This window comes from Mirounga leonina, unplaced genomic scaffold (assembly GCF_011800145.1).
Source record: "Mirounga leonina isolate KUSES-001 unplaced genomic scaffold, KU_Mleo_1.0 Mir_174, whole genome shotgun sequence".
Classification (NCBI taxonomy): domain Eukaryota; kingdom Metazoa; phylum Chordata; class Mammalia; order Carnivora; family Phocidae; genus Mirounga; species Mirounga leonina.
The window spans coordinates 55,277,560-55,299,887 of record NW_023270451.1 but is presented as its reverse complement, the minus strand read 5'-3'; the positions used below and the strand labels follow the sequence as shown (position 1 = coordinate 55,299,887).

The 22,328-nt window shown below is 37.0% G+C and overlaps 1 long non-coding RNA gene and 1 pseudogene across 2 annotated transcripts in view; one reads left to right on the top strand and one right to left on the bottom strand.

Moving 5' to 3' along the window:
* LOC118020996 overlaps positions 1-8,317 on the bottom strand; it is a 93,564-nt gene extending 85,247 nt beyond the window's left edge. The window contains exon 1 of the long non-coding RNA XR_004682072.1: positions 8,129-8,317. This is a non-coding gene — a long non-coding RNA (uncharacterized LOC118020996). The remainder of the gene's footprint in view (positions 1-8,128) is intronic.
* A 1,608-nt stretch (positions 8,318-9,925) lies between these two features.
* LOC118021312 lies at positions 9,926-14,670 on the top strand (annotated as a pseudogene). The gene is made up of 2 exons (XR_004682148.1): positions 9,926-9,947; positions 13,714-14,670. The product of XR_004682148.1 is annotated as a high mobility group protein B1-like (transcript).
* The last annotated feature ends 7,658 nt before the right edge of the window (positions 14,671-22,328 follow it).

Below are 22,328 nucleotides of genomic sequence, written 5' to 3'. Positions count from 1 at the left end.
ATATATATATATATATATATATATATATATATATATATATATATATAACATCACATCTTCTTTATCCATTCATCAGTCGATGGGCATTTGGGCTCTCTTCATAGTTTGGCTATTGTTGATAATGCTGCTATAAACACTGGGGTGCACATACCCTTTAAAATCTGCATTTTTGTATTCTTTGTAGGGTAAATAGTAGTGCAATTTCTGGGTCATAGGGTAGTTCTATTTTTAACTTTTTGGGGAATATCCAAACTATTCTCCAGAGTAGCTGGACAAGTTTGTATTCCCACCAACAGTGCAAGTCTCCTTTCTCTGCATCCTCACCAACACCTGTTGTTTCTTGTGTTGTTAATTTTAGCCATTCTGACAGGTGTGAGGTGGTATCTCATCATCGTCTTGATTTGTATTTCCTTGATGATGAATGATGTTGAGCATCTTTTCATGTGTCTGTAAGCCATCCAGATGTATTCTTTTTTTTTTTTAAAGATTTTATTTATTATTTGACAGAGAGAGACATAGTGAGAGAGGGAACACAAGCAGGGGGAGTAGGAGAGGGAGAAGCAGGCTTCCCCGCGGTGCAGGGAGCCCAATGCGGGGCTTGATCCCAGGACCCTGGGATCACAACCTGAGCTGAAGGCAGACGCTTAATGACTGAGCCACCCAGGCGCCCCAATCCAGATGTATTCTTTGGAAAAGTGTCTATGTCTTCTGCCCATTTCTTAACTGGGTTATTTGTTTTTTGGGTGTTGAATTTGGTAAGTTTTTTATAAATTTCGTCAATAGATGCAGAAAAGGCATTTGACAAAATACAGTATCCTTTCCTGATAAAAACCCTCAACAAAGTAGGGATAGATGGAACATACCTCAACATCACAAAGGCCATATATGAAAGACCTACAGCTAACATCATCTCATCCTCAATGGGGAGAATAGAGCCTTTCCCCTACAGTCAGGAACAAGACAAGGATGTCCACTCTCACCATTACTATTTAACATAGTACTGGAAGTCAGCCTCAGTAATCAGACAACAAAAAAGAAATAAAAGTCATCCAAATTGGCAAGGAAGAAGTCACATTTTCACTATTTGCAGAGGGCATGATACTCTATGTATAAAACACAAAAGACTCAACCAAATAATTACTAGAAATAATACACGAATTAAGCAAAGTTGTAGGATATAAAATCAATATGCAGAAATCTGTTGCATTTCTATACAGCAATAACAAGGCAGCAGAAAAAGAAATCAAGGAATCAATCCCATTTGCAACTGCACCAAAAGCAATAAAATACCTAAGAATAAACCTAACTGGAAAGGTAAAAGATCTGTACTCTAAAAACTATAGAGCACTTACTTATGAAAGAAATTAAAAAGGACACAAAGAAATGGAAAAGTATTCCATGCTCATGGATTGGAAGAACAAACATTGTTCAAATGTCTATTCTGCCCAAAGCAACCTACACATTTAATGCAATCCTATCAAAATACCACCAGCATTTTTCACAGAAGTAGAGCAAACAATCTTAAAATTTGTATGGAACCACAAAAGACCCTGAGTAGCCAAAGCACTCTTGAAAAAGAACAAAACTGGAGGCATCATGATTCCAGATTTCAAGCTATACTACAAAGCTGTATGGTACTGGCACAAAAATAGACACATAGATCAATGGAACAGAATAAGAGAGGCCAGAAATAAACCCATAGTTATATGATCAATTAATCTTTGACAAAAGAGACAAGAATATGCAATGGGAAAAAGACAGTCTCTTCAATAAATGGTACTGGGAAAACTGGGCAGCAGTATGCAAAAGAATAAAACTTGGCCCACTTTCTTACACCATACACAAAAATAAACTCAAAATGGATTGAAGACCTAAATGTGAGACCTGAAACCATAAAAATCCTAGAGGAGAACACAAGCAATAATTTCTGTGACATTGGTTGTAACATTTTTCTGGATATGTCTATTGAGGCAATCAAAACAAAAGCAAAAATAAATTATTGGGACTACATCAAAATAAAAAGCTTCTGCACAGCAAAGGAAACAATCAACGAAGTTAAAAGACAACCTACTGAATTGGAGAAGATATTTGCAAATGACATATCCAAAAGAGGGTTAGTATCTAAAATATACAAATAACTTATACAACTCAAACAAACAAACAAAAAACAAACAACCCAATTAAAAATGGGCAAAAGTCATGAACAGACATTTTTCCAAAGAAGACATACAGATGGCCAACAGACATGTGAAAGGATGTTCAACATCATTCACCATCAGGGAAATCCACATCAAAACCACAATGAGATTTCACCTCACACCTGTCAGAATGACTAAAATAAAAAACACAAGAAACAAATGTTGGTGAGGATGTGGAGAAAAGGAATCTTTGTGCACTGTTAGTGAGAACACAAACTGGTGCAGCCACTGTGGAAACACAGTATGGAGGCTCCTCAAAAAATTAAAAACAGAATTACTATATGATCCAGTAATTTCACTACTGGGTACTTAAACAAAGAATACAGAAGCATGAATTCAATAGTAACCCTTTTTTAAAAAAAGATTTTATTTATTTGACGGAGAGAAATAGTGAGAGCAGGAACACAAGCAAGGGGAATGGGAGAGGGAGAAGCAGGCTTTCTGCTGAGCTGGGAGCCCGATGCGGGACCAGTCCCAGGACCCCGGGATCATGACCTGAGTCGAAGGCAGATGCTTAACGACAGCCACCCAGGTACCCCGATACTAACCCTTAATCAGGTTGATGAAGTCCCAATTGTTCATTTTTGCTTTTGTTTCTCTTGCCTCCAATGATGTGTGTATTAAGAAGTTGCTATGGCTGAGGTAAAAAAGATTTCTGCCTGTGTTCTTCTCTAGGATTTTGATGGTTTCCTGTCTCATATATAGGTCTCTCATCCATTTTAAATTTATTTTTGTGTATGGTGTCCAGTTTCATTCTTCTGGATGTTGCTGTTCACTTTTCCCGACACCATTTGTGGAAGCGACTTTTTCCATTGGATATTCTTTCCAGCTTTGTTGAAGATTAGTTGGGTTGTATGGACATTTTAACATTTGTTCTCCCAATCCTTGAGCATGGATTGTCTTTCCATTTCTTTGTGTCATCTTCAATTTCTTTCATCAATGTCTTATAGTTTTCAGAGTACAGGTCTTTCATCTCCTTGGTTAAATTTATACATATGTATTTTATTATTTTGGGTGTAATTGTAAATGGGACTATTTTCTTAATTTCTCTTTCTGCTTCATTATTAGTGTACAGAAATGCAATGTGGGTGCCTGGGTGGCTCAGTCGGTTAAGTGTCTGTCTTTGACTCAGGTCATGATCCTAGGGTCCTGGGATTGAGCCCCATGTTGGACTCCCTGCTCAGTGGGGAGTCTGTTTCTCCCTTTCCTTATGTCCCTCCCCATAGCTCATGCTCTCTCACTATCTCTTTCCCTCAAATAAATAAATAAAATCTTTAATAAAAAAAGAAATGCAATGGATTTCTGTATATTGATTTTGTATTCTACTGAATTCATTTATCAGTTCTAGTAGTTTTTTAGTAGAATCTTTAGGGTTTTCTATACATAGTATCATCATCTGCGACTAGTGAAAGTTTTACTTCTTTACCAATTTGGAAGTCTTTTTTTCTTTTCTGACTGCTGTAGCAAGGAGTTCCAGTACTATGTTGAATAAAAGTGGTAAGAGTGGACCTCCTTATCTGATTCTTGACCTTAGGGGAAAAACTCTCAATTTTTCACCATTGAGCATGATATTAGTTGTGGGTTTTTCATATAAGGCCTTTATTATGTTGAGGTATGTTCCCTTTAATCTACTTTGTTGAGGGCTTTTATCATAAATGGATATTGTCCTCAAATGTTTTTTTTCTGCATCTATTGAAATGATCATATGATTTTTATTGATGTTGTTGATGTGATGTATCACACTGAATGATTTGTGAATATTGAACCAAGCTTGCATCCTGGGAATAAATCCCATTTGTTCACAGTGAATAATTTTTTAAATGTATTATTGGATTTGATTGCTAATATTTTATTGAGCATTTTTGCATCTATGTTCATCAAAGATGTTGGCTTGTAGTCTCTTTTTTTGTAATGTGTTTATCTGGTTTTGGTATCAGGGTAATGCTGGTCTTATAGAATGAATTTGAAACTTTCCTTCCTCTTCTATTTTTTGGAAGAGTTTAAGAAGAATAGGTATTAACTCTTCTTCAAATGTTTGGCAGAATTCACCTGTGAAGCCATCTGGTCCTGGACTTTTGTTTGTTGGAAGTTTTTTTTTTTTATTATTGATTCAATTTCCATTTCATTGCTGATAATCAGTCTGTTCAAATTTTCTATTTCTTCCTGCTTCAGTTTTGGGAGTTTTTATGTATCTAGGAATTTATCCATTTCTTCTAGGTTGTCCAATTTGTTGGTATATAGTTTTTCATAATATTCTCTTACAATTGTTTGTATTTCTGTGGTGTCAATTGTTAGTTCTCCTTTTATTTCTGATTTTGTTTGAGTCCCCTCTTTTTTGTTGTTTCTGAAGAGTGGCTAAAGCTTTATCAATTTTGTTGATCTTTTCAAAGAATCAGCTACTGCTTTCATTGATCTCTTCATTGTTTTTTTATTTTCTAGTTTGTTTATTTCTGCTCTAATCTTTATTATTTTCTTCCTTCTACTGGTTTGGGGTTTTGTTTTTCTCTACCTCCTTTAGGTGTAAGGTTAGGTTGTATTTGAGATTTTTCTTCCTTCTTGAAGTAGGCCTGTATTGCTATAAACTTCCCTTATCACTTCCTTTGTTGCATCCCAAAGATTTTGGACCATTGTGTTTTAATTTTCATTTGACTTCATGTATTTTTTAATTCCCTCTTTGACTGCTTGGTCGACTCATTCATTGTTTAGTGGCATGTTATTTAATCTCCATGTATTTGTGCTCTTTCCAGATTTTTTTCTTGTGGTTGATTTCTAGTTTCATAGCATTTTGGTCAGAAAAGGTGCATGGCATGACTTCAGCCTTTTTAAATTTGTTGAGACTTGATTTATGAACTAATATGCAATCTATTCTGGAGGATGTTCCATGTGCACTTGAAAAGAAAGTGTAGTCTGCTGTTTTTAGATAGAATGTTCTGTATATATCTGTTAGATCCATCTGGTCCAATGTGTCATTCAAAGCCACTGTTTTCTTGTTGATTTTCTGTTTGGATGATCTATCCATTGATATAAGTGGGATGTCAAAGTCCCCTACAATTATTTATTACTATCTATTACTTCCTTTATGTTTGTTATTAATTATTTTATGTATTTGGGTGTTCCCATGTTGGGTGTATTATATCTTCTTGTTGGATTATTCCCTTTATTATTATATAGTGTCCTTCTTTGTCTCTTGTTACAGTCTTTGTTTTAAAGTCTATTTTGTCCAACATAAGTATTGCTACTGTGGCTTTCTTTTCACATCAATTTGCATGATAAAGTCCTCTCCATCCCTTCACTTTCAATCTGCATGTGTCTCTAGGTCTGAAATGAGTCTCTTGTGGGCAACATATAGATGAGTCTTACTTTTTCATCCATTCTGTCACCTTATGTCTTTTGATTGGAGAGCTTAGTCTATTTACATTCAAAGTAATTATTGACAGTTATGTACTTATTGCCATTTTTTACTTGTTTTATGGTTGTTTTTGTAGTTCTTCTCTGTTCCTTTCTTGCTCTCTTCTCTCATGATTAGTTGGCTTTCTTTAGCAATATACTTGGATCCTTTCTTTTTATTTTTTGCATACCATAAATTTCGATTTGCAGTTACCATTAGGTTTGTATATAACATCTTCTGCATATGGCAGTCTATATTAAGTTCATGGGCCCTTAAGTTTACACCCATTCTTTACTTCCCTCCCCACCCCCCATATTTTAGATACATGGTATCATACCTTACATCCTTTCATTTTGTAAGTCTCTTGGCCAATCTTTATAAGATATACTGAATTTCACTGCTTCTGTGCATCCTACTTTTCTAACTCCTACTGATGATTTTTCCTTTCCACTCAAAGAGTCCCCTTTATCATTTCTGGTAGGGTTGGTTTAGTGTTCATGAATTCCTTTAACTTTTGTTTGCCTGGGAAACTCTTTATCTCCCCTTCTATTCTGAATGAGAGCCTTGCTGGATAGAATATTCTTGGCTGCAGATTTTTGCCATCCAGCTCTTTGAGTATGTCATGCCACTTTCTTCTGGCTTGCTATATTTCTGCTGAGAAAAATCAGCTGATAGCCTCATTGGGTTTCCCTTGTATGTAATGGTTTTCTTTTTTCCTCTTGCTGCTTTTAAAATTCTCTCTTTATCACTACTTTTTGTCACTTTAATTACTATGTGTCTTGGTGCAAACCTCCTTGGGTTGATTATGTTTGGGGCTTCTCTGTTTCCTTCCCCAGATTCAGGAAGTTTTCAGCTATTATTTCTTCTTTTTCTTTTTCTTTCTCTTCCCCTTCTTAGATCCCTATAATGCAAATGTTTTTATGCTTGGTGGTCAGTTCTCTAAGTCTATTTTCATATTTTTTTTTTCTCACCTGCTCAGCTTTATTGCTTTTCATTACTCTGTTCTCTAGGTCACTAATCATTCTTCTGCTTCATCTAGTCTACTATTTATTCCATGTAGTGTATTTTTAATTTCATTCATGGAGTTCTTCATCTCTGATTGATTCTTTTTTATGTTTTCTATCTCTTTGTAAAGGTTCTCACTGAGGTCCTTCACTCTTTCCTCAAGTCCAGTGATTGTCATTATGATTATTACTTTAAATTCTGTCAGGCACATTACTTTTCTCGATTTCACTTAGGTTACCATGTTGTGATTTTTTTCCTGTTCTTTCATTTGGAACATATTCCTCTGTCTCCTCATTTTGTCTAACCCTCTGTCTATTTCCATGTGTTAATAAAGTCAGCTACATCTCCTTCTCTTGAAAGTAGTAGCCTAATGAAGAAGAAGTCCTGTAGTGCCCTTCAGTGTAGTGTCCCCTGTTCACCTGGACCTAGTACTTCAGGGGTGTCCCCTATGTGTGTTGCATGCAGCCTGCTTTTGTGGTTGAGCCACATTCACCTTCAGTCTGGTCAACTGAAATGTATCTCTTTGCCTGTTGTGGGCAGTATTTCATTCCTGTGCTGTTAGTGGGCCAGTCTGTGGCTTCCTTGGACTTGTGTTGAGTTAGACCAGGCATTTGTCAGAAATGTGGTAGCACCAAACAGCAGGTTGCTTTCCCTCTTTTATCCTCCAAGAAGCTTTTATTGGTCAGTGGGGTCTGCCATCAGACCAGCTGTCTGTCCCAGCCCACTGCTAAAGTCACAATCTGACTGGTGTGTGTGGTTATCACTTTGGAGTGATGCTGGCCCCTGTTGGGGCTGCTTGCACACTGCCAGGCTTGTGGCACCACTTTGGATGGGTTCCAGCCAAGAGTGCATTGAAGGGGGTGGATCTGCAGAAGCATGCAGGGGCGGGGGTGGGAGAGTAAGTGAGGTGTTGGCAAAGTTTGTACTAGTCTACTGTAGGAAAAGACCTGGAGCTGAGGCCTGGCTGGAGGGGCATGTCTACAGGGGAACATGTAGGGGGAGCACAGAGATTAGTAAGTTAGGTCTCCAGTTTCAGCACTGCATGGTGTACTCAACTTGGGGGTGTGGGGAGGAAATGGCTCTGTCCAGCTCCTTTGTTCCTGGAGAAGTCTCCCAATGATCCCTGCTGCTCCAACACAGGCTCTGAGATTAATAAACAAATCTCCCTTCCCTATACCCCATGGGATTTTCAAACTGCTGTTTCTATGCTGTATTTCCATTGGCCTGCTTGTTATGCTGTCTCCTTAAGGGTGAGGACTGAGTTTCCTCTCACCCCCCTGCCCTTCTGGTTCTCTCAGAGCAGAAACTGCTGATTCTTAAAGTTCCAGGTTTTAAGTCTTACAAGTTGTAAGAATTGGTGAAATTTGGCCCCTCTGGTTTTCAAAGCCAAATAATATGGGAATTTGTCTTTCCCATGTGGGTTCACCAGTGTAGAGTCTGTTTCTCTCCACTCTCTGCACCTGTGGGATCTTTCATTCCCAGGGAGAGTCCCAAGGGTCCCCCCTATCACTCCCAACCATGTCTCTGCCCTTCTTACCCTCTTTGATGTGGCCTCTTCTCTACATTTATTTGTAGAGTTTGTTCTTCCAGGCTTTGGGTTGTCTTCTGGGTTATTTACACCGATGTGAATGTTATCTAGTTGTACATGTGAGATGGGGTGAGCTTAGGATCCTCCTACTCCACCATCTTCCCTGGAAGTCTTCATAGCATATTTCTAATTCTGTTTAGATAGATAGATAAATAGAAATTCTATAAAGAAAATCACTAACTGTTGAAAGTAGTTACTCGTGAGTTATGTGATTATGAGTAATATAGAAAAACATTTCCATATTCTCAAACTATTTTCTTTGTTATATTTCACAGTGGGCATGGATTAAATTTTAATTAGAAAAAATAACAGCTATTTAAAGATGAATCTATCATTCACAAAAATGTCTTTTCTTTGTTCTAAGGCAGGGGTTGGCAAATGACAAGCAGCAGGCCAAATCCTGCCTATAGCCTGCTTTTGTTTTATGGCCCTTTATGGATAAATTTTGCCAAACCTTGCCCTAAAGAATAGAACCAATGAATATGTATTTCATCAAGACCCTTTACTTTTCTCTAGTTATGAAGAAGAGCCTGGGGAGAATCATCAAGATACACTACAAATTATTTAGAGTTCAGAAATTGCCTCAAGGTCATTTATTCTGGCTAGAGTTAACCTTTTTGAACAGCACATTATGCCATGAAGTTTATGTAGATTAATTGGATTCATTTCTCAAAACAATTTTATGTATTTTTATTCTACTTTTAGTGATACTCAAACCAAGGCATGGAGAGATCATACCCATAGCAAGAAGTAGAGCCAAAATTTAAGTGCAGCCAAACTATTCCAGGGCCACAGTACAGCCTTCCCCATTTGAGGGAATCTGAAATGGTACATATCTCCTAAATGGAATGGAAGTTGGCCTTGAAGTCAGCCTTTACAAGGTGATTTTCTAAGGAGCCATCACCAAACTTCTATCTCTAATTGGAAATAAAATGCAGCTAAAATCACCTCTATAGATCAAAATATCCATCTACAGGGTGGCTGCATTCTCCTGGTAGATTGACTTGGTAGTATACTCTGAGTTGACAGAATATACATAAAGATGAGATATTTTTTCACCCTGGAGATTTTCAATTTGAAGAAATTCATAAATTACAAAGGCTCACAAATCAAAATCATTAGAAGTATCTCATTAATAATTCATGCCTGATTAATGATAATAGAGAAAAGAAATTAGCATGATATTGAGTGGCTACTGCATGCCTTTGCATGGAGATTTCATCATCTTTATTATAATCAAATGTAATAATAATGCGACTTTAAAATCCTTTGCTTACTATTTCCATGCTCAACTTTTGAATTAAAAACATACTAGACTAATGCAAATCCACTGGGAGGTCTCATATTTCCTTGTAAAACCTTTTTTTTTTTTTTTAAGATCCAGATCCCACCAAGATATGAGATGACTAAAATTATACCCCAATACAGACATTTTTTTAATACCAGACAAAAAAGGACAGCATGAAACCATAGTACGTTACCATGTTACAAACTCTCAGCTTTCTGACACAACAGAAATAGAAAAGGGTTTTAATTATGTTCCCATAATTTGAATTTTTCTAATTTTATAACCCAACAATACTAAGTATAAAGTAAGCAACTAAGATGCTTCCATTTGGGTTATAGAGATTTCTTTTTATGAAGTCTTTATATGGTACCAGCAAAAGATTTAATGGTTTTTTTTTTCACATTTTATCTGGCTATATTGGTATCATAGACAAACTATATCCTGGTTATTCCTTAAGCATGCTAGATGTTTCTTTTATGGGTAAGCGGTATAGTTTGGCATTAAAACGTAAAGTCATGAAAAAGAATTATCTGTCCCAAGGTTTAAAAAACATCTTTTTGAAGCATTGCTAATATAACATTTGTAACATATAACCATCTTTAAAAGTATCTAAGCAATAAAATTACCAAGACATATACTTCCCTCTCTTATGGTAAATGTATATGGTGGTGTTATTTTCATACATTTTTAGTCATTTGAATGATGTAAAAACCAATAAGACAATATGCCAAATTTCTGTGAATAGCAAAATAAGTTGCATTAAGAAATGTTTTCTTCTAATCCAGTTCTAAGAAAGTTATAAATTTTGGTTCAAGGGCTTTCTTTGAGGATAATATCCATGATCAGTTCTGTCCCTGTAATCTAAATATATTTAGGGGTGAAAAATCATTCAAAGATTTATGTAATTATAAAATAACTCTTTGGTCCCCAAGCCAGTTTTTATAGGTAACAAGTGACCTCACAAGAATGAGTGCTTACTATTTGTTTGCTTACTTACCTAAGACAAATGATAATTCTGACACCTACTAATGATATTTTCAAATGGTCAAAGATTTATTATTATGGAATGTGAATGAATGGAGCAGATGTTGAGATTTCAAATGCATTTTATTCAGTTCTTAAAATCAATTTTTTTATCCTAATAATCATAATCCATCTTACATTCTTATTAATTTTTACCTTAAGATACAAAAACACACATATACACATACACATATCAGGGTGACTATTATTTTCTATTATATGCTCATTTAAATATTTGATTTTTTAAAGTATGTACATTTGGTACTTTGTTAATATATGAATTAAAGAAAATTTAGCAATCTTAGACACTGGTAATAAAATCCAGATCACAGGAAAAATTAAGACTAAGGAATGCGAGTTATTGTTTTGTTGAAGGTTTTATTTAGTCTACAAGGGATAATTAGTTACCACAGACTGCTACCTTCCTAAAACTCCTAGTTTTATAAAATATGAAATTTGCTTTTAATTCTTTAAATATTCAGAGAGCATCCTCTATATATGTTCAAGTTATTTCCCACCTCTTCAACTATTTCAATAAATTCTTATTGAATTCCTCCCTTGTGTAAAGCACTTGGGAGAATATGAAGATGAATAAGACATAACCCATTTCCTTAAAATGCTTGGAGGACAGCAGGTGAGATGGAGTCACAAAAACTAAGCTAGAGGAGAGAATGATATATATCTTGTACATCAAGGATCAGAAAAGTGAAATACCTATTAGATGTCTAATGAAAACATAAATGTTGACTTAAGCAGGAGAAAAATAAGGGGGAGGAGTGGTAGCTGTGGTAGCTGTGGATGGACTAGTGCATCCATGCACTACATAAAACTTTTCAAAGACATTTATATAAACACTGTGCCAGCCAGACAAACATAACTAAATATTATTATATTAAGCTACAAAACTGCAATGTTTTAGGAAGAGTGTGGGTGATTATACTCTTACTGCTTTAAGACACAAATAACTGGTGATGGGTATTAAAGAGGGCATGTACTGAATGGAGCACTGGTGTTATACGCAAACAATGAATCATGGAACACTACATCAAAAACTAATGATGTAATGTATGGTGATTAACGTAACATAATAAAAAAAGACACAAATAACTTATATTTGAATTAATCTTTATAGCATTTAGAAAAAGTGGCACATTATATGTGGATCATTATTTTTATAATAAAAGAAAATGTAAGTTCAACTAATGTATGACATATTTTTCTTTTCTTACAAGTTATTTTTATGGAAATTATTTATAACACTACTAAGATAAAAAATAGACTTATTTATGGATTGATAAATACAGAGTGGGATAATCAGTAACACCGATTTTACTTATGATGTTTAAATTAAACCCTTGGGATATCCTTTACATGTTCCACACAACAATGCACAGTAATCTAAATCATTGGCAAGATTTATAATGTACCTGATATCTGCAGTCTCCACTACTCAAAATATTTTAGGGATTTTACTGATGCTTACATGGAGTGCTATCCCCCCATTTAAATATATATTTAATATATACTTATATATATTAATATTAATATTTAAAATAGTATAATATTTGCCATATGGTAACTGAAATACAACAAAATTGAAAATATTTTCATTTTAAATTATATTAATTACTAAAATTCGAATTTCTTGAATATTTGATACAAAACAATGGGTCTACAGTAACATATTTCTTAATTTTTTTAATATTTTATTTATTTATTTATTTGAGAGAGAGAGTGCAGAATGCAGAGGGAGAGGGACAAGCAGACTCTGCACTGAGTGAGAAGCCTGATGAGGGGCTGTATCTCAAGACCCTGAGATCATGACCTGAGCCAAAATCAAGAGTTGGATGCTTAACTGACTGAGCTACCCAGGTTCCCCTATTTTTTAAATTTTTAAATAGCTTGTTCAGACACTAAAGTGAGTATACCATAAAGTCCTCAAGAACAATATAACAATCTTAAAAACAAAGTAATTCTTCTAATAAGAAATTGGTGATATTTTCTAATACACCAATTATTTTAGAAATCTAACTAATACTCTAATATTGTTGTCTGCAAGCAAATGCAAAGAAATATCCATTTTATCAAAATACTATTAACTTACTTTTTAGAACAGTTCATTCATTGTCATTCATTCAATATCATTTAACATTCATTCAATGTGTTTTCTGTCACTGTGTGAAATTATACAAGCATGCACGCACACATGCACGTGCACACACACAAAACTAAAACCTTTATAATTTCCTAAGTGATAAGAGCACTAGGAACATCTTTTGTTCTAGTATTTGGTCTTCGATCTCAGTTTCTGACAGAGCTCCTAAATCCCTTGGAATTACCTGGGTCATAGTAGGTCATTTGTTCTAATGAAGTGACTCTTGGTGGGCTCCTGAATGGGGGTGGTCAACAGAAAGATCAAGCCAATTAGAAGCTTGGAATTTTCAATCCCAACTCTCATTCTCCAGTGAGGGAACAGGGAGTTAATGTTTGATCATGCCTATGTGATGAAGCCTCCTTAAAAGTTCCAGAAGTATAGGGTTCAGAGAGCTTTCAGGTTGGTGAACATAGCCATGTATGGAGAGAGTGATGTACTCCCACTACTCAGAAACCCCTATGCTCAGGACCCTCCCAGATCTCACCCTAGGTATCTCTTCATTTGGTTGTTCATCTGTATCTGTCATCATATACTTCATTACATAATAAACTTGTAAATGCAAGTGTTTCCTTGAATTCTGTGAGCTGTTCTAGCAAATAATTTAATCCAAAGTGAAGGAGGTCATGGGAACCCTGGATTTGTAGCCAAGTTGACAAAAGTTGTGAGTAACCTAAGGACCTACTAGTAATTTCAATTGACATCTGAAATCAGGAGGGGGGTCATTCTCATGGGATTGAGTCCTTAACCTGTAGGATCCAAGCTTATCTCCAGGTGCACAGTGTCAGAATTGAGTTAAATTGTAGGACACTCAGCAGATGTCACAGAGAACTGCATGGTGTTGAACTCTTGTTAGTGTGGTAGTAGTGTGAGAGTAAAGGAAAAACATGTAGGAGGAAGACTGAATTTTTCCCACTCACAACGCATATACAATTGACATTTCCCCCATTAATGTCCCTAAAAGAGTGAAGTCAGGTACACTGAGCTCCATAGAGACAGTGCTGGGGCAAGTGCGAGCCAGACGGGCACTGAGCGACTCTGTGCCTCATTGAGGAAAATAATTAAACACAGGCAAAGGAGATCCTAAGAAGCCGAGAGGCAAAATGCCATCATATGCATTCTTTGTGCAAACTTGCCAAGAGGAGCACAAGAAGAAGCACCCAGATGCTTCAGTCAACTTCTCAGAGTTTTCTAAGAAGTGCTCAGAAAGGTGGAAGACCATGTCTGCTAAAGAAAAGGAAAATTTGAAGACATGGCAAAGGCGGACAAGGCCCGTTATGAAAGAGAAACGAAAACTTATATCCCCTCTGAAGGGGAAACAAAAAAGAAGTTCAAGGATCCCAATGCACCCAAGAGGCCTCCTTCGGCCTTTTTCTTGTTTTGTTCTGAGTATCACCCCAAAATCAAAGGAGAACAGAGAACATCCCGGCCTATCCATTGGTGATGTTGCAAAGAAACTGGGAGAGATGTGGAATAACACTGCTGCAGATGACAAGCAGCCTTATGAAAACAAGGCTGTTAAGCTGAAGGAAAAATATGAAAAGGATATTGCTGCATACTGAGCTAAAGGAAAGCCTGATGAGGCAAAAAAGGGAGTTGTTGAGGCTGAAAAGAGCAAGAAAAAGAAGGAAGAGGAGAAAGATGAGGAAGATGAAGAGGATGAGGAGGAAGATGAAGAAGATGAAGAAGAAGATAATGATGAATAAGTTGGTTCTAGTGCAGTTTTTTTTTCTTGTCTATAAAGCATTTAACCCCCCTGTACACAACTCACTCCTTTTAAAGAAAAAAAATTGAAATGTAAGGCTGTGTAAGATTTGTTTTTAAACTGTACAGCGTCCTTTTTTGTATAGTTAACACACTACCGAATGTGTCTTTAGATAGCCCTGTCCTGGTGGTATTTTCAATAGCCACTAACCTTGCCTGGTACAGTATGGGGGTTGTAAATTGGCATGGAAATTTAAAGCAGGTTCTTGTTGGTGCACAGCACAAATTAGTTATATATGGGGATGGTAGTTTTTCATCTTCAGTTGTCTCTGATGCAGCTTCTATGAAATAATTGTTCTGTTAACTGAATACTACTCTGTAATTGCAAAAAAAAAAAAAAGTAGTCAGTTACTACAAAGAAAGACAGTCACTAAAAATTGGAGGGGAAAATGTGTAACAGGGATTTTAGTTGACCTTGACACCTGAATGTGCAGATATGGAAGTAGGCACAAAAATGATGAAACTGTTTCAATGTTCCCAAACCATCTTAGATGCCTTCCCATGTGAATATAAACAATCACATGTGCTCCTCCTAAAGTATAACTCCTGTAGTGGTGGACTATTAATTGCCAACTTGGTGAAGCTGGCAACTACATTTCCCAGAATCCCCTTCCCTGGGTCGGTTTGGGTTCTGAGTTAGCCAAAAGAGAAATCTGCATGAGCTATAAAGGCAATAGCCACTAATCTCTGAATGTTGTTGTGGTTAGAGGCGGTGATAGATAAATGCAAAGGTGCCAGCAATGTTCAGGTTGTTCTTTATCTCCTCCACTCTGTGGTCAGCTCTTCTTCCTGACAAATGGCCCTCTTGTTCAACACTGGCTGCAGGCCCCTCACTGGACTTTTAGCTGCAGACATACAGAGGCAACAACTTCCCAATGACTTCTCCATCATGGCCCCTCTTTAGTGGTTAAATGTGCTTGGTTTGGCATGACTGGTTCCTAAGACCTCTAATACTTCAATTCCTCAGTGAAATTCCTATAATCAATCTACTTCTGAATTCATGGTGGTTCTGCTTCCTAGATTAAACACTGACTATTACAGCTCCTGTAAAAACATTGTATCTCAATTGTCTTTGACCATGCCTTTGTGACTGTCCAAATCATCAGTCAGGAATGTCTAATCCTTCTGATCATCAATTCAATGACTAGATTAGATATGGACAAGCCCACACATTTTGCTCATTTTTCCTTCAAACAACTTCACATTTCTGATTGGACAATTCTTTTATTGATTGATTGATTGATTGATTGATTATTTAAATTCAATTAATTAACATATAATGTATTATTAGTTTAGGAGGTAGAGGTCAGTGATTCATCAGTCTTATATAATAGCCAGTGTTCATTACATCACATGCCCTCCTTAATGTCCATCACCCAGTTACCCCATCCCTCTACCCCCTCCCTTCCAGTAACCCTCAGTTTGTTTCCTGTGATTGAGAGGCTCTTATGGTTTGTCTCCCTCTCTGATTTCATCTTGTTTTATTTTTTTCCTCTCTTCCCCTAAGATTCTCTGTTTTGTTTCTTAAATTACACATATCAATGAGATCATATGATAATTGTCTTTCTCTGATTATTTTGCTTAGCATAATACCCCCAAGTTCTATCCACGTCGTTGCAAATGGCAAGATTTCTTTTTTTTGATGGCTGAGTAGTATTCCAGTGTGTGTGTGTGTGTGTGTGTGTGTGTGTGTACCACATCTTCTTTATCCATTCATCTGTCGGTGGACATCTGGACTCTTTCCATAGTTTGGCTATTGTGGACATTGCTGCTATAAACACTGGGGTGCAGGTGCCCCTTCAGATCACCACATTTGTATCATTGGGTTAAATACCCTGTAGTGCAATCGCTGGGTCATAGAGTAGCTCTATTTTCAACTTTTTTGAGGAACCTCCATATCATTTTCCAGAGTGGCTGCACCAGCTTGCATTCCCACCAACAGTGTAAGAGGGTCTGGTTCCCCTTTCTCCTTATCCTCGCCAACATCTGTCATTTCCTGACATGTTAATTTTAGCCAGTCTAACCAGTGTGAAGTGGTATCTCATTGTAGTTTGATTTTTATCTCCCTGATGCTTGTAATAGAGCTTGAAATCTGGGATTGTGATGCCACCAGGTTTGGATTTCTTTTTCAACATTCCTTTGGCTATTCGGGGTCTTTTCTAGTTACATACAAACTTTAGGATTATTTGTTCCAGCTATGTGAAAGGGGCACCTGGGTGGCTCAGTTGGTTAAGTGACTGCCTTCAGCTCAGGTCATGATCCTGGAGTCCCAGGATCGAGTCCCGCATTGGGCTCCCTGCTCGGCAGGGGGTCTGCTTCTCCCTCTGACCCTCCTCCCTCTCATGCTCTCTGTCTCTCATTCTCTCTCTCGCAAATAAATAAAATCTTAAAAAAAAAAGTTGATGGTATTTTGATAGGGATTGCATTAAATATATAGATTGTTCTAGGTAGCATAGACATTTTAACATTTTTTCTTCCGATCCATGAGCATGGAACCTTTTTTCATTTCTTTGTGTCTTCCTTAATTTCTTTCATGAGTGTTCTATAGCTTTCTGAGTACAGATCCTTTGCCTCTTTGGTTAGGTTTATTCCTAGGTATCTTATGGTTTTAGGTGCAATTGTAAATGGGATCGACTCCTTAATTTCTCTTTCTTCAGTCTCATTGTTGTGTATAGAAATGCAAATGTGCACTGATTTAATATCCTGCTACATTGCTGAATTCCCTATGAGCTCTAGCAATTTTGGGGTGGAGTCGTTTGGGTTTTCCACATACAGTATTATGTCACCTGCGAAGAGTGAGAGTTTGACTTCTTCTCTGCCGATTCCGATGCTTTTTATTTCTCTTTGTTGTCTGATTGCTGAGGCTAGGACTTCCAGTACTATGTTCAACAACAGTGGTGATAGTGGACATCCCTGCCATGTTCCTGGCCTTAGGGGAAAAACTCTCAATTTTTCCCCATTGAGAATGATATTCGCCATGGGCTTTTGGTATATGGTTTTTATGATATTGAGGTTTGTTCCCTCTGTCCCTACACTGTGAAGAGTTTTAACCAAGAAAGGATGCTGTACTTTATCAAATGCTTTATCTTAAGCTATTGAGAAGATCATATGGTTCTCGTTCTCTCTTTTATTAATGAAGTTGAACCACCCTTGCAGCCCACGAATAAATCCCACTTGATCATGGTGAATTATCTTTTTAATGCCCTGTCAGATCCAACTGGGTAGTATCTTGGTAAGAATTTTTGCATCCATGTTCATCAGGGGTATTGGTTTATAATTCTCCTTTTTGGTGGGGTCTTTCTCTGGTTTTGGGATCAAGGTAATGCTTGCCTTACAGAAAGAGTTTAGAAGTTTTCCTTCCATTTCTATTTTTTGAAACAGCTTCAGAAGAATAGGTACTAATTCTTTTTTAAATGGTTGGTAGAATTCCCCTGGGAAGACATCAAGCCCTGGGCTCGTATTTGTTGGGAGACTTTTGAATACTGCTTCAATTTCTTTGCTGGTTATGGGGGTGATCAGGTTTTCTATTTCTTTCTGTTTCAGTTTTGGTAGTTTGTATGGCTCTAGGAATGCATCCATTTCTTCCAGATTGCCTAATTTGTTGGCATATAGTTGCTCATAATATGTTCTTATAATTGTTTGTATTTCTTTGGTGTTGGTTGTGACCTCTCCTCTTTCATTCATGATTTTATTTATTTGGGTTCTTTCTCTTTTCTTTTTAATAAGTCTGGCCAGGGGTTTATCAATCTTATTCTTTCAAAGAACAAGCTCCTAGTGTTGTTGATCTATTATACTGTTCTTTTGGTTTCTATTTCACTGATTTCTGCTCTAATCTTTATTAATTCTCTTCTCCTGCTGGATGTAGGCTTTACTGGCTGTTCTTTCTCCAGTTCCCTCAGGTGTAAGGTTAGGTTGTGTATTTGAGACCTTTCTTGTTTCTTGAGAAAGGTTTGTATTGCTATATACTTCCCTCTTAGGACTGCCTTTGCTGTATCCCAAAGGTTTTGAACACTTGTTCTTTGAACTTGTTGATCTTCTGCTTAGTTGATCTGTCCATTGCAGTGAAGGGCCTGTTAAAGTCCCCTACTATTATTGTATTATTATTAATGTGTTTCTTTAATTTTGTTAATAATTGGTTTATATAATTGGCTGCTCCCATGTTAGGGGCATAAATATTTACAATTGTTAGATCTTGTTGTTGGATAGACCCTTTAATTATGATATAGTGTCCTTCCTCATCTCTTATTATAGTCTTTGGTTTAAAATCTAATTTGTCTGATATGGATTCCTAACCCAGCTTTCTTTTGATGCCCATTAGTAGGATAAATGGTTTTCCACCCCCTCACTTTCATTATGGAGGTGTCTTTGGGTCTAAAATGAGTCTCTTGCAGACAGCATATTGATGGATCTTGCTTTTTTATCTAATCTGACACCCTATGTCTTTTGATTGGGCCATTTAGCCCATTTACTTTCAGACTAACTATTGAAAGATATGAATTTAGTGTCATTGTATTATCTTTAAAGTCACTGTTTCTGTATATTGTCCCTGTTCCTTTCTGGTCTATGTTACTTTTGGGCTCTCTCTTCACTTAAAGGATCCCCTTTAATATTTTTTGCAGGGATGGTCTAGTGATTGCAAATTCTTTTAGTTTATGTCTTGGAAGTTTTTTTTTTTTTTTTTTTAATCTCTCCTATTTTGAATGACATCTTTGCTGTTTGGTTGAATATTTTTCTCATTTAGCACCCTGAATGTATCATGCCAGTGCTTTCTGGCCTACCAGGTCTCTGTGGAGAGGTCTGCTGCCAGTCTAATGTTTCTAGCCTTAGGTTATGGACCTCTTGTCCTGAGCTGCTTTTGGGATTTTCTCTTTGTCTCAGATTTGCAAGTTTCACTATTATATGTCAAAGTGTTGACCTATTTTTATTAATTTTGAAGGGGGTTCTCTGTGCCTCCTGGACTTGAAAGCCTGTTTCCTTCCCCAGATTAGGGAAATTCTCCACTATAATTTGCTCCAATATACCTTCTGCCCTCCTCTTTTCCTCTTCTTCTGGGATCCCAATTATTCTAATATTGTTTCACTTTAGGATATCACTTATCTCCTGAATTCTCCCCTTGTGATCCAATAGTTGTTTATCTCTCTCTTTCTCAGCTTCTTTACTCTCCATCATTTTGTCTTCTATATCATTAATTTTCTCTCCTGCCTCATTTATCCTAGCAGTTAGAGCTTCCACTTTTGATTGCATCTCATTAATAGCCTTTTTTTATTTTGACTTGATTAGATTTTAGTTCTTTTATTTCTCCAGAAAGGGATTCTCTAGTGGCTTCTATGCTATTTTGAAGCCCAGCTAATATCTTTATAATCCTTTTTCTGAACTGTAGTTGTGACATCTTACTTATATCCATACTGATTAGGTCCCTGGCAGTCAGTACTGCCTCTTGTTCTCTTTTTTGATGTGAGTTTTTCCAAACTGTTGTTCTGTCCAGAGAAGAATAGATGAACAAGAGAACAAAATACTAAAATGGCAACAATGATCCCAGAGACATATAACACTAAACAAAATGGAAAAGACCCAAAATCGAAAAAAAAAATTAAATTTAAAAAAGAGAGAATATAATCAGACAGGTGAACAGAACAGAGCAATACACTAGATTCTGGGTGTACATTGGTCTGTTAGAAGAAACTGCATCCCAAATTGTAAATAAAGACTTATATATATACAAAAATAAAATTAAATACAATGAAAGGATAGAATGTAAGTGTAAAAAAGAAAATTTAAAAAATTTTTTAAAAAGAGTTGATAAAATAAGAAATTGGTTGAAAAAGAATGAGAAAAAATTAAAATTGAAAGACTAAACTATTGTGGGAAAAAAAAAAAAAACCCATAAATTCTATATGTTATTTTCCCTTAGTGCTGGAGTTTTACAGTTCTGTGTGATTGGTAAACTTGGTCTTGGTCAGATATTCTTGCTGATCTTCAGGAAGAGGGGCTTGTTGCGCTGATTCTCAGGTGTCTTTGCCTTGGGCAGAATTGCACTGCCCTTGTCAGGGGGCCAGGCTAAGTAATCTGCTCCAGTTTGCTCTATGTGACTTTTCTCTGAAGGCTTTCTGCACCACTTTAGAGGATGAGAATGAAAATGGTGACCTCCCAATCTCTAGCCCTGGAGCCAAAAGCTTGGGGCCCCACTCCTCAGTGCACCCTCAGGGAAAGGCAGTCAATCACTCCTGTCTCCCTGGTCTCCGTCCACACTCTGTGCTCACCCAGCCTGTGACTGAGCATTTCTATCTCAGGTATGCAACACTGTTTTGAGTCTCCAAACCCTGAAAACTCCTGTGGCGTGCACCCACACTGTTCCTTCCAAGGGAGGGCAGGGGGTGTCTCCTGGCTGTTCTGGCACTTGCTGGGCCCCTGCTCAGAGAGAGGTCTCCTGACCATGCTGGAGTTTGTAGTTTATGGCAACACTGAGATAAGAACCCACTCCTAGGCTTGCTAATTGCAGCCAGCTTCCCTACTCAGATGCCTGGGAACTCTCCTGCACCCAGGCACCCCTGGTCTTAATGTGACCTCGGGGATCCTGAAACCACATTGTCCCACCTAGGATCTGCCCCGCTTCACCACCTGAGCATCTTTCAGGCAGGGACTTCCCTCCCTGGAGCAGACTTTTAAAGTTCTGATTTGGTGCTCCACTGCTATATCACTATCCAGTGCTGGCCGATGGAGGCCCCCTCCCCCAGAGGTCTATCTTCCCATATATTGCCTCCTACCTTGCAGAAAGTGGTTGCTTTTCTATTTGTAGAGTTAGGTACTTAAGCCACTGTGTAAGATGTATAACATGTAGCATTTCCCATTTTAAGGAATATATGTTTCAAAGCCAGGTCTATGGTGGGTAATGGTGGGGGGGGGAGTTCAAGGATTTTATCCCTTCCTAAAGAGCAGCCTTAACCATCCTAACACATGGATAAAGTTACATTCAATGTTTAATTTTAAACTGGTAATAGTGGTTCTTTGACTAATCCCAAGCTTTGAGAGTGCCATCCCTGTTTTAATTGAGTGTGGGAGCATTTTACTCCGTGGTTGGTAAGAGATCACTCACTGGGCAGTTCTTACAAAAAATAAGATTGCATTTCAATACTAAGCAGCATACAAGATGCATACTTTTCTTTCTATATTATAGTCACTGAAAATTACCAATTCAATTAAAATTTTTTATCCTTAACTTCACACAGAGCCCTGTTCGTTCTAATACTGGGAAGACTGTGATCAATAAAATTCAGTCCCTCTACTTAAGAATCTTACATTCTAATGAAGGGCGTAAGACAATTAATAAATACATATTTTAGGGCAGTGAAACTATGCTGTATGATACTATAATGGTGACTACATATCATTATATATTTGTTAAAACCATTAGAACATACCACACCAAGAGTAAACCCTAATGTAAACTATGGGCTTTGGATGATAAGGTGTCAGTGAAGGTTATTGATTGTAACAAATGTATAACTCTGGTGTGGGATGTTGATAGAAGAGGTTATGCATGTATAAGGGCAGGGGTTATATGAGAACTCTCTGTTCTTTCTGCTCATTTTTTTTTCTGTGAACCTGAAACTGCTCTGAAAAGTCTATTAAAAAATACATGTAATAAAATGTTATATAAATGCCACCAGCAAAATTCTGTAAGCGTTTAGTTACTTTATGGGAGGACGAGTTGAGAAGAGTTCATGATGGTTGGATAGGATTCACAGGTATTCCAGTTAGCAGAAACAGGATGAGCAAAATCTTGGCAGAGAGAAATTTAAAGGACATTTGGGTAGGAACAAGGGTTCTTGATGCCTCTTATCCTCACTCCTTCTGAGTTAATGGCCTGTGGAATATACAGACAAGGATTTATAGCCAAATGAGAAATAAAGCACTCATCCTAA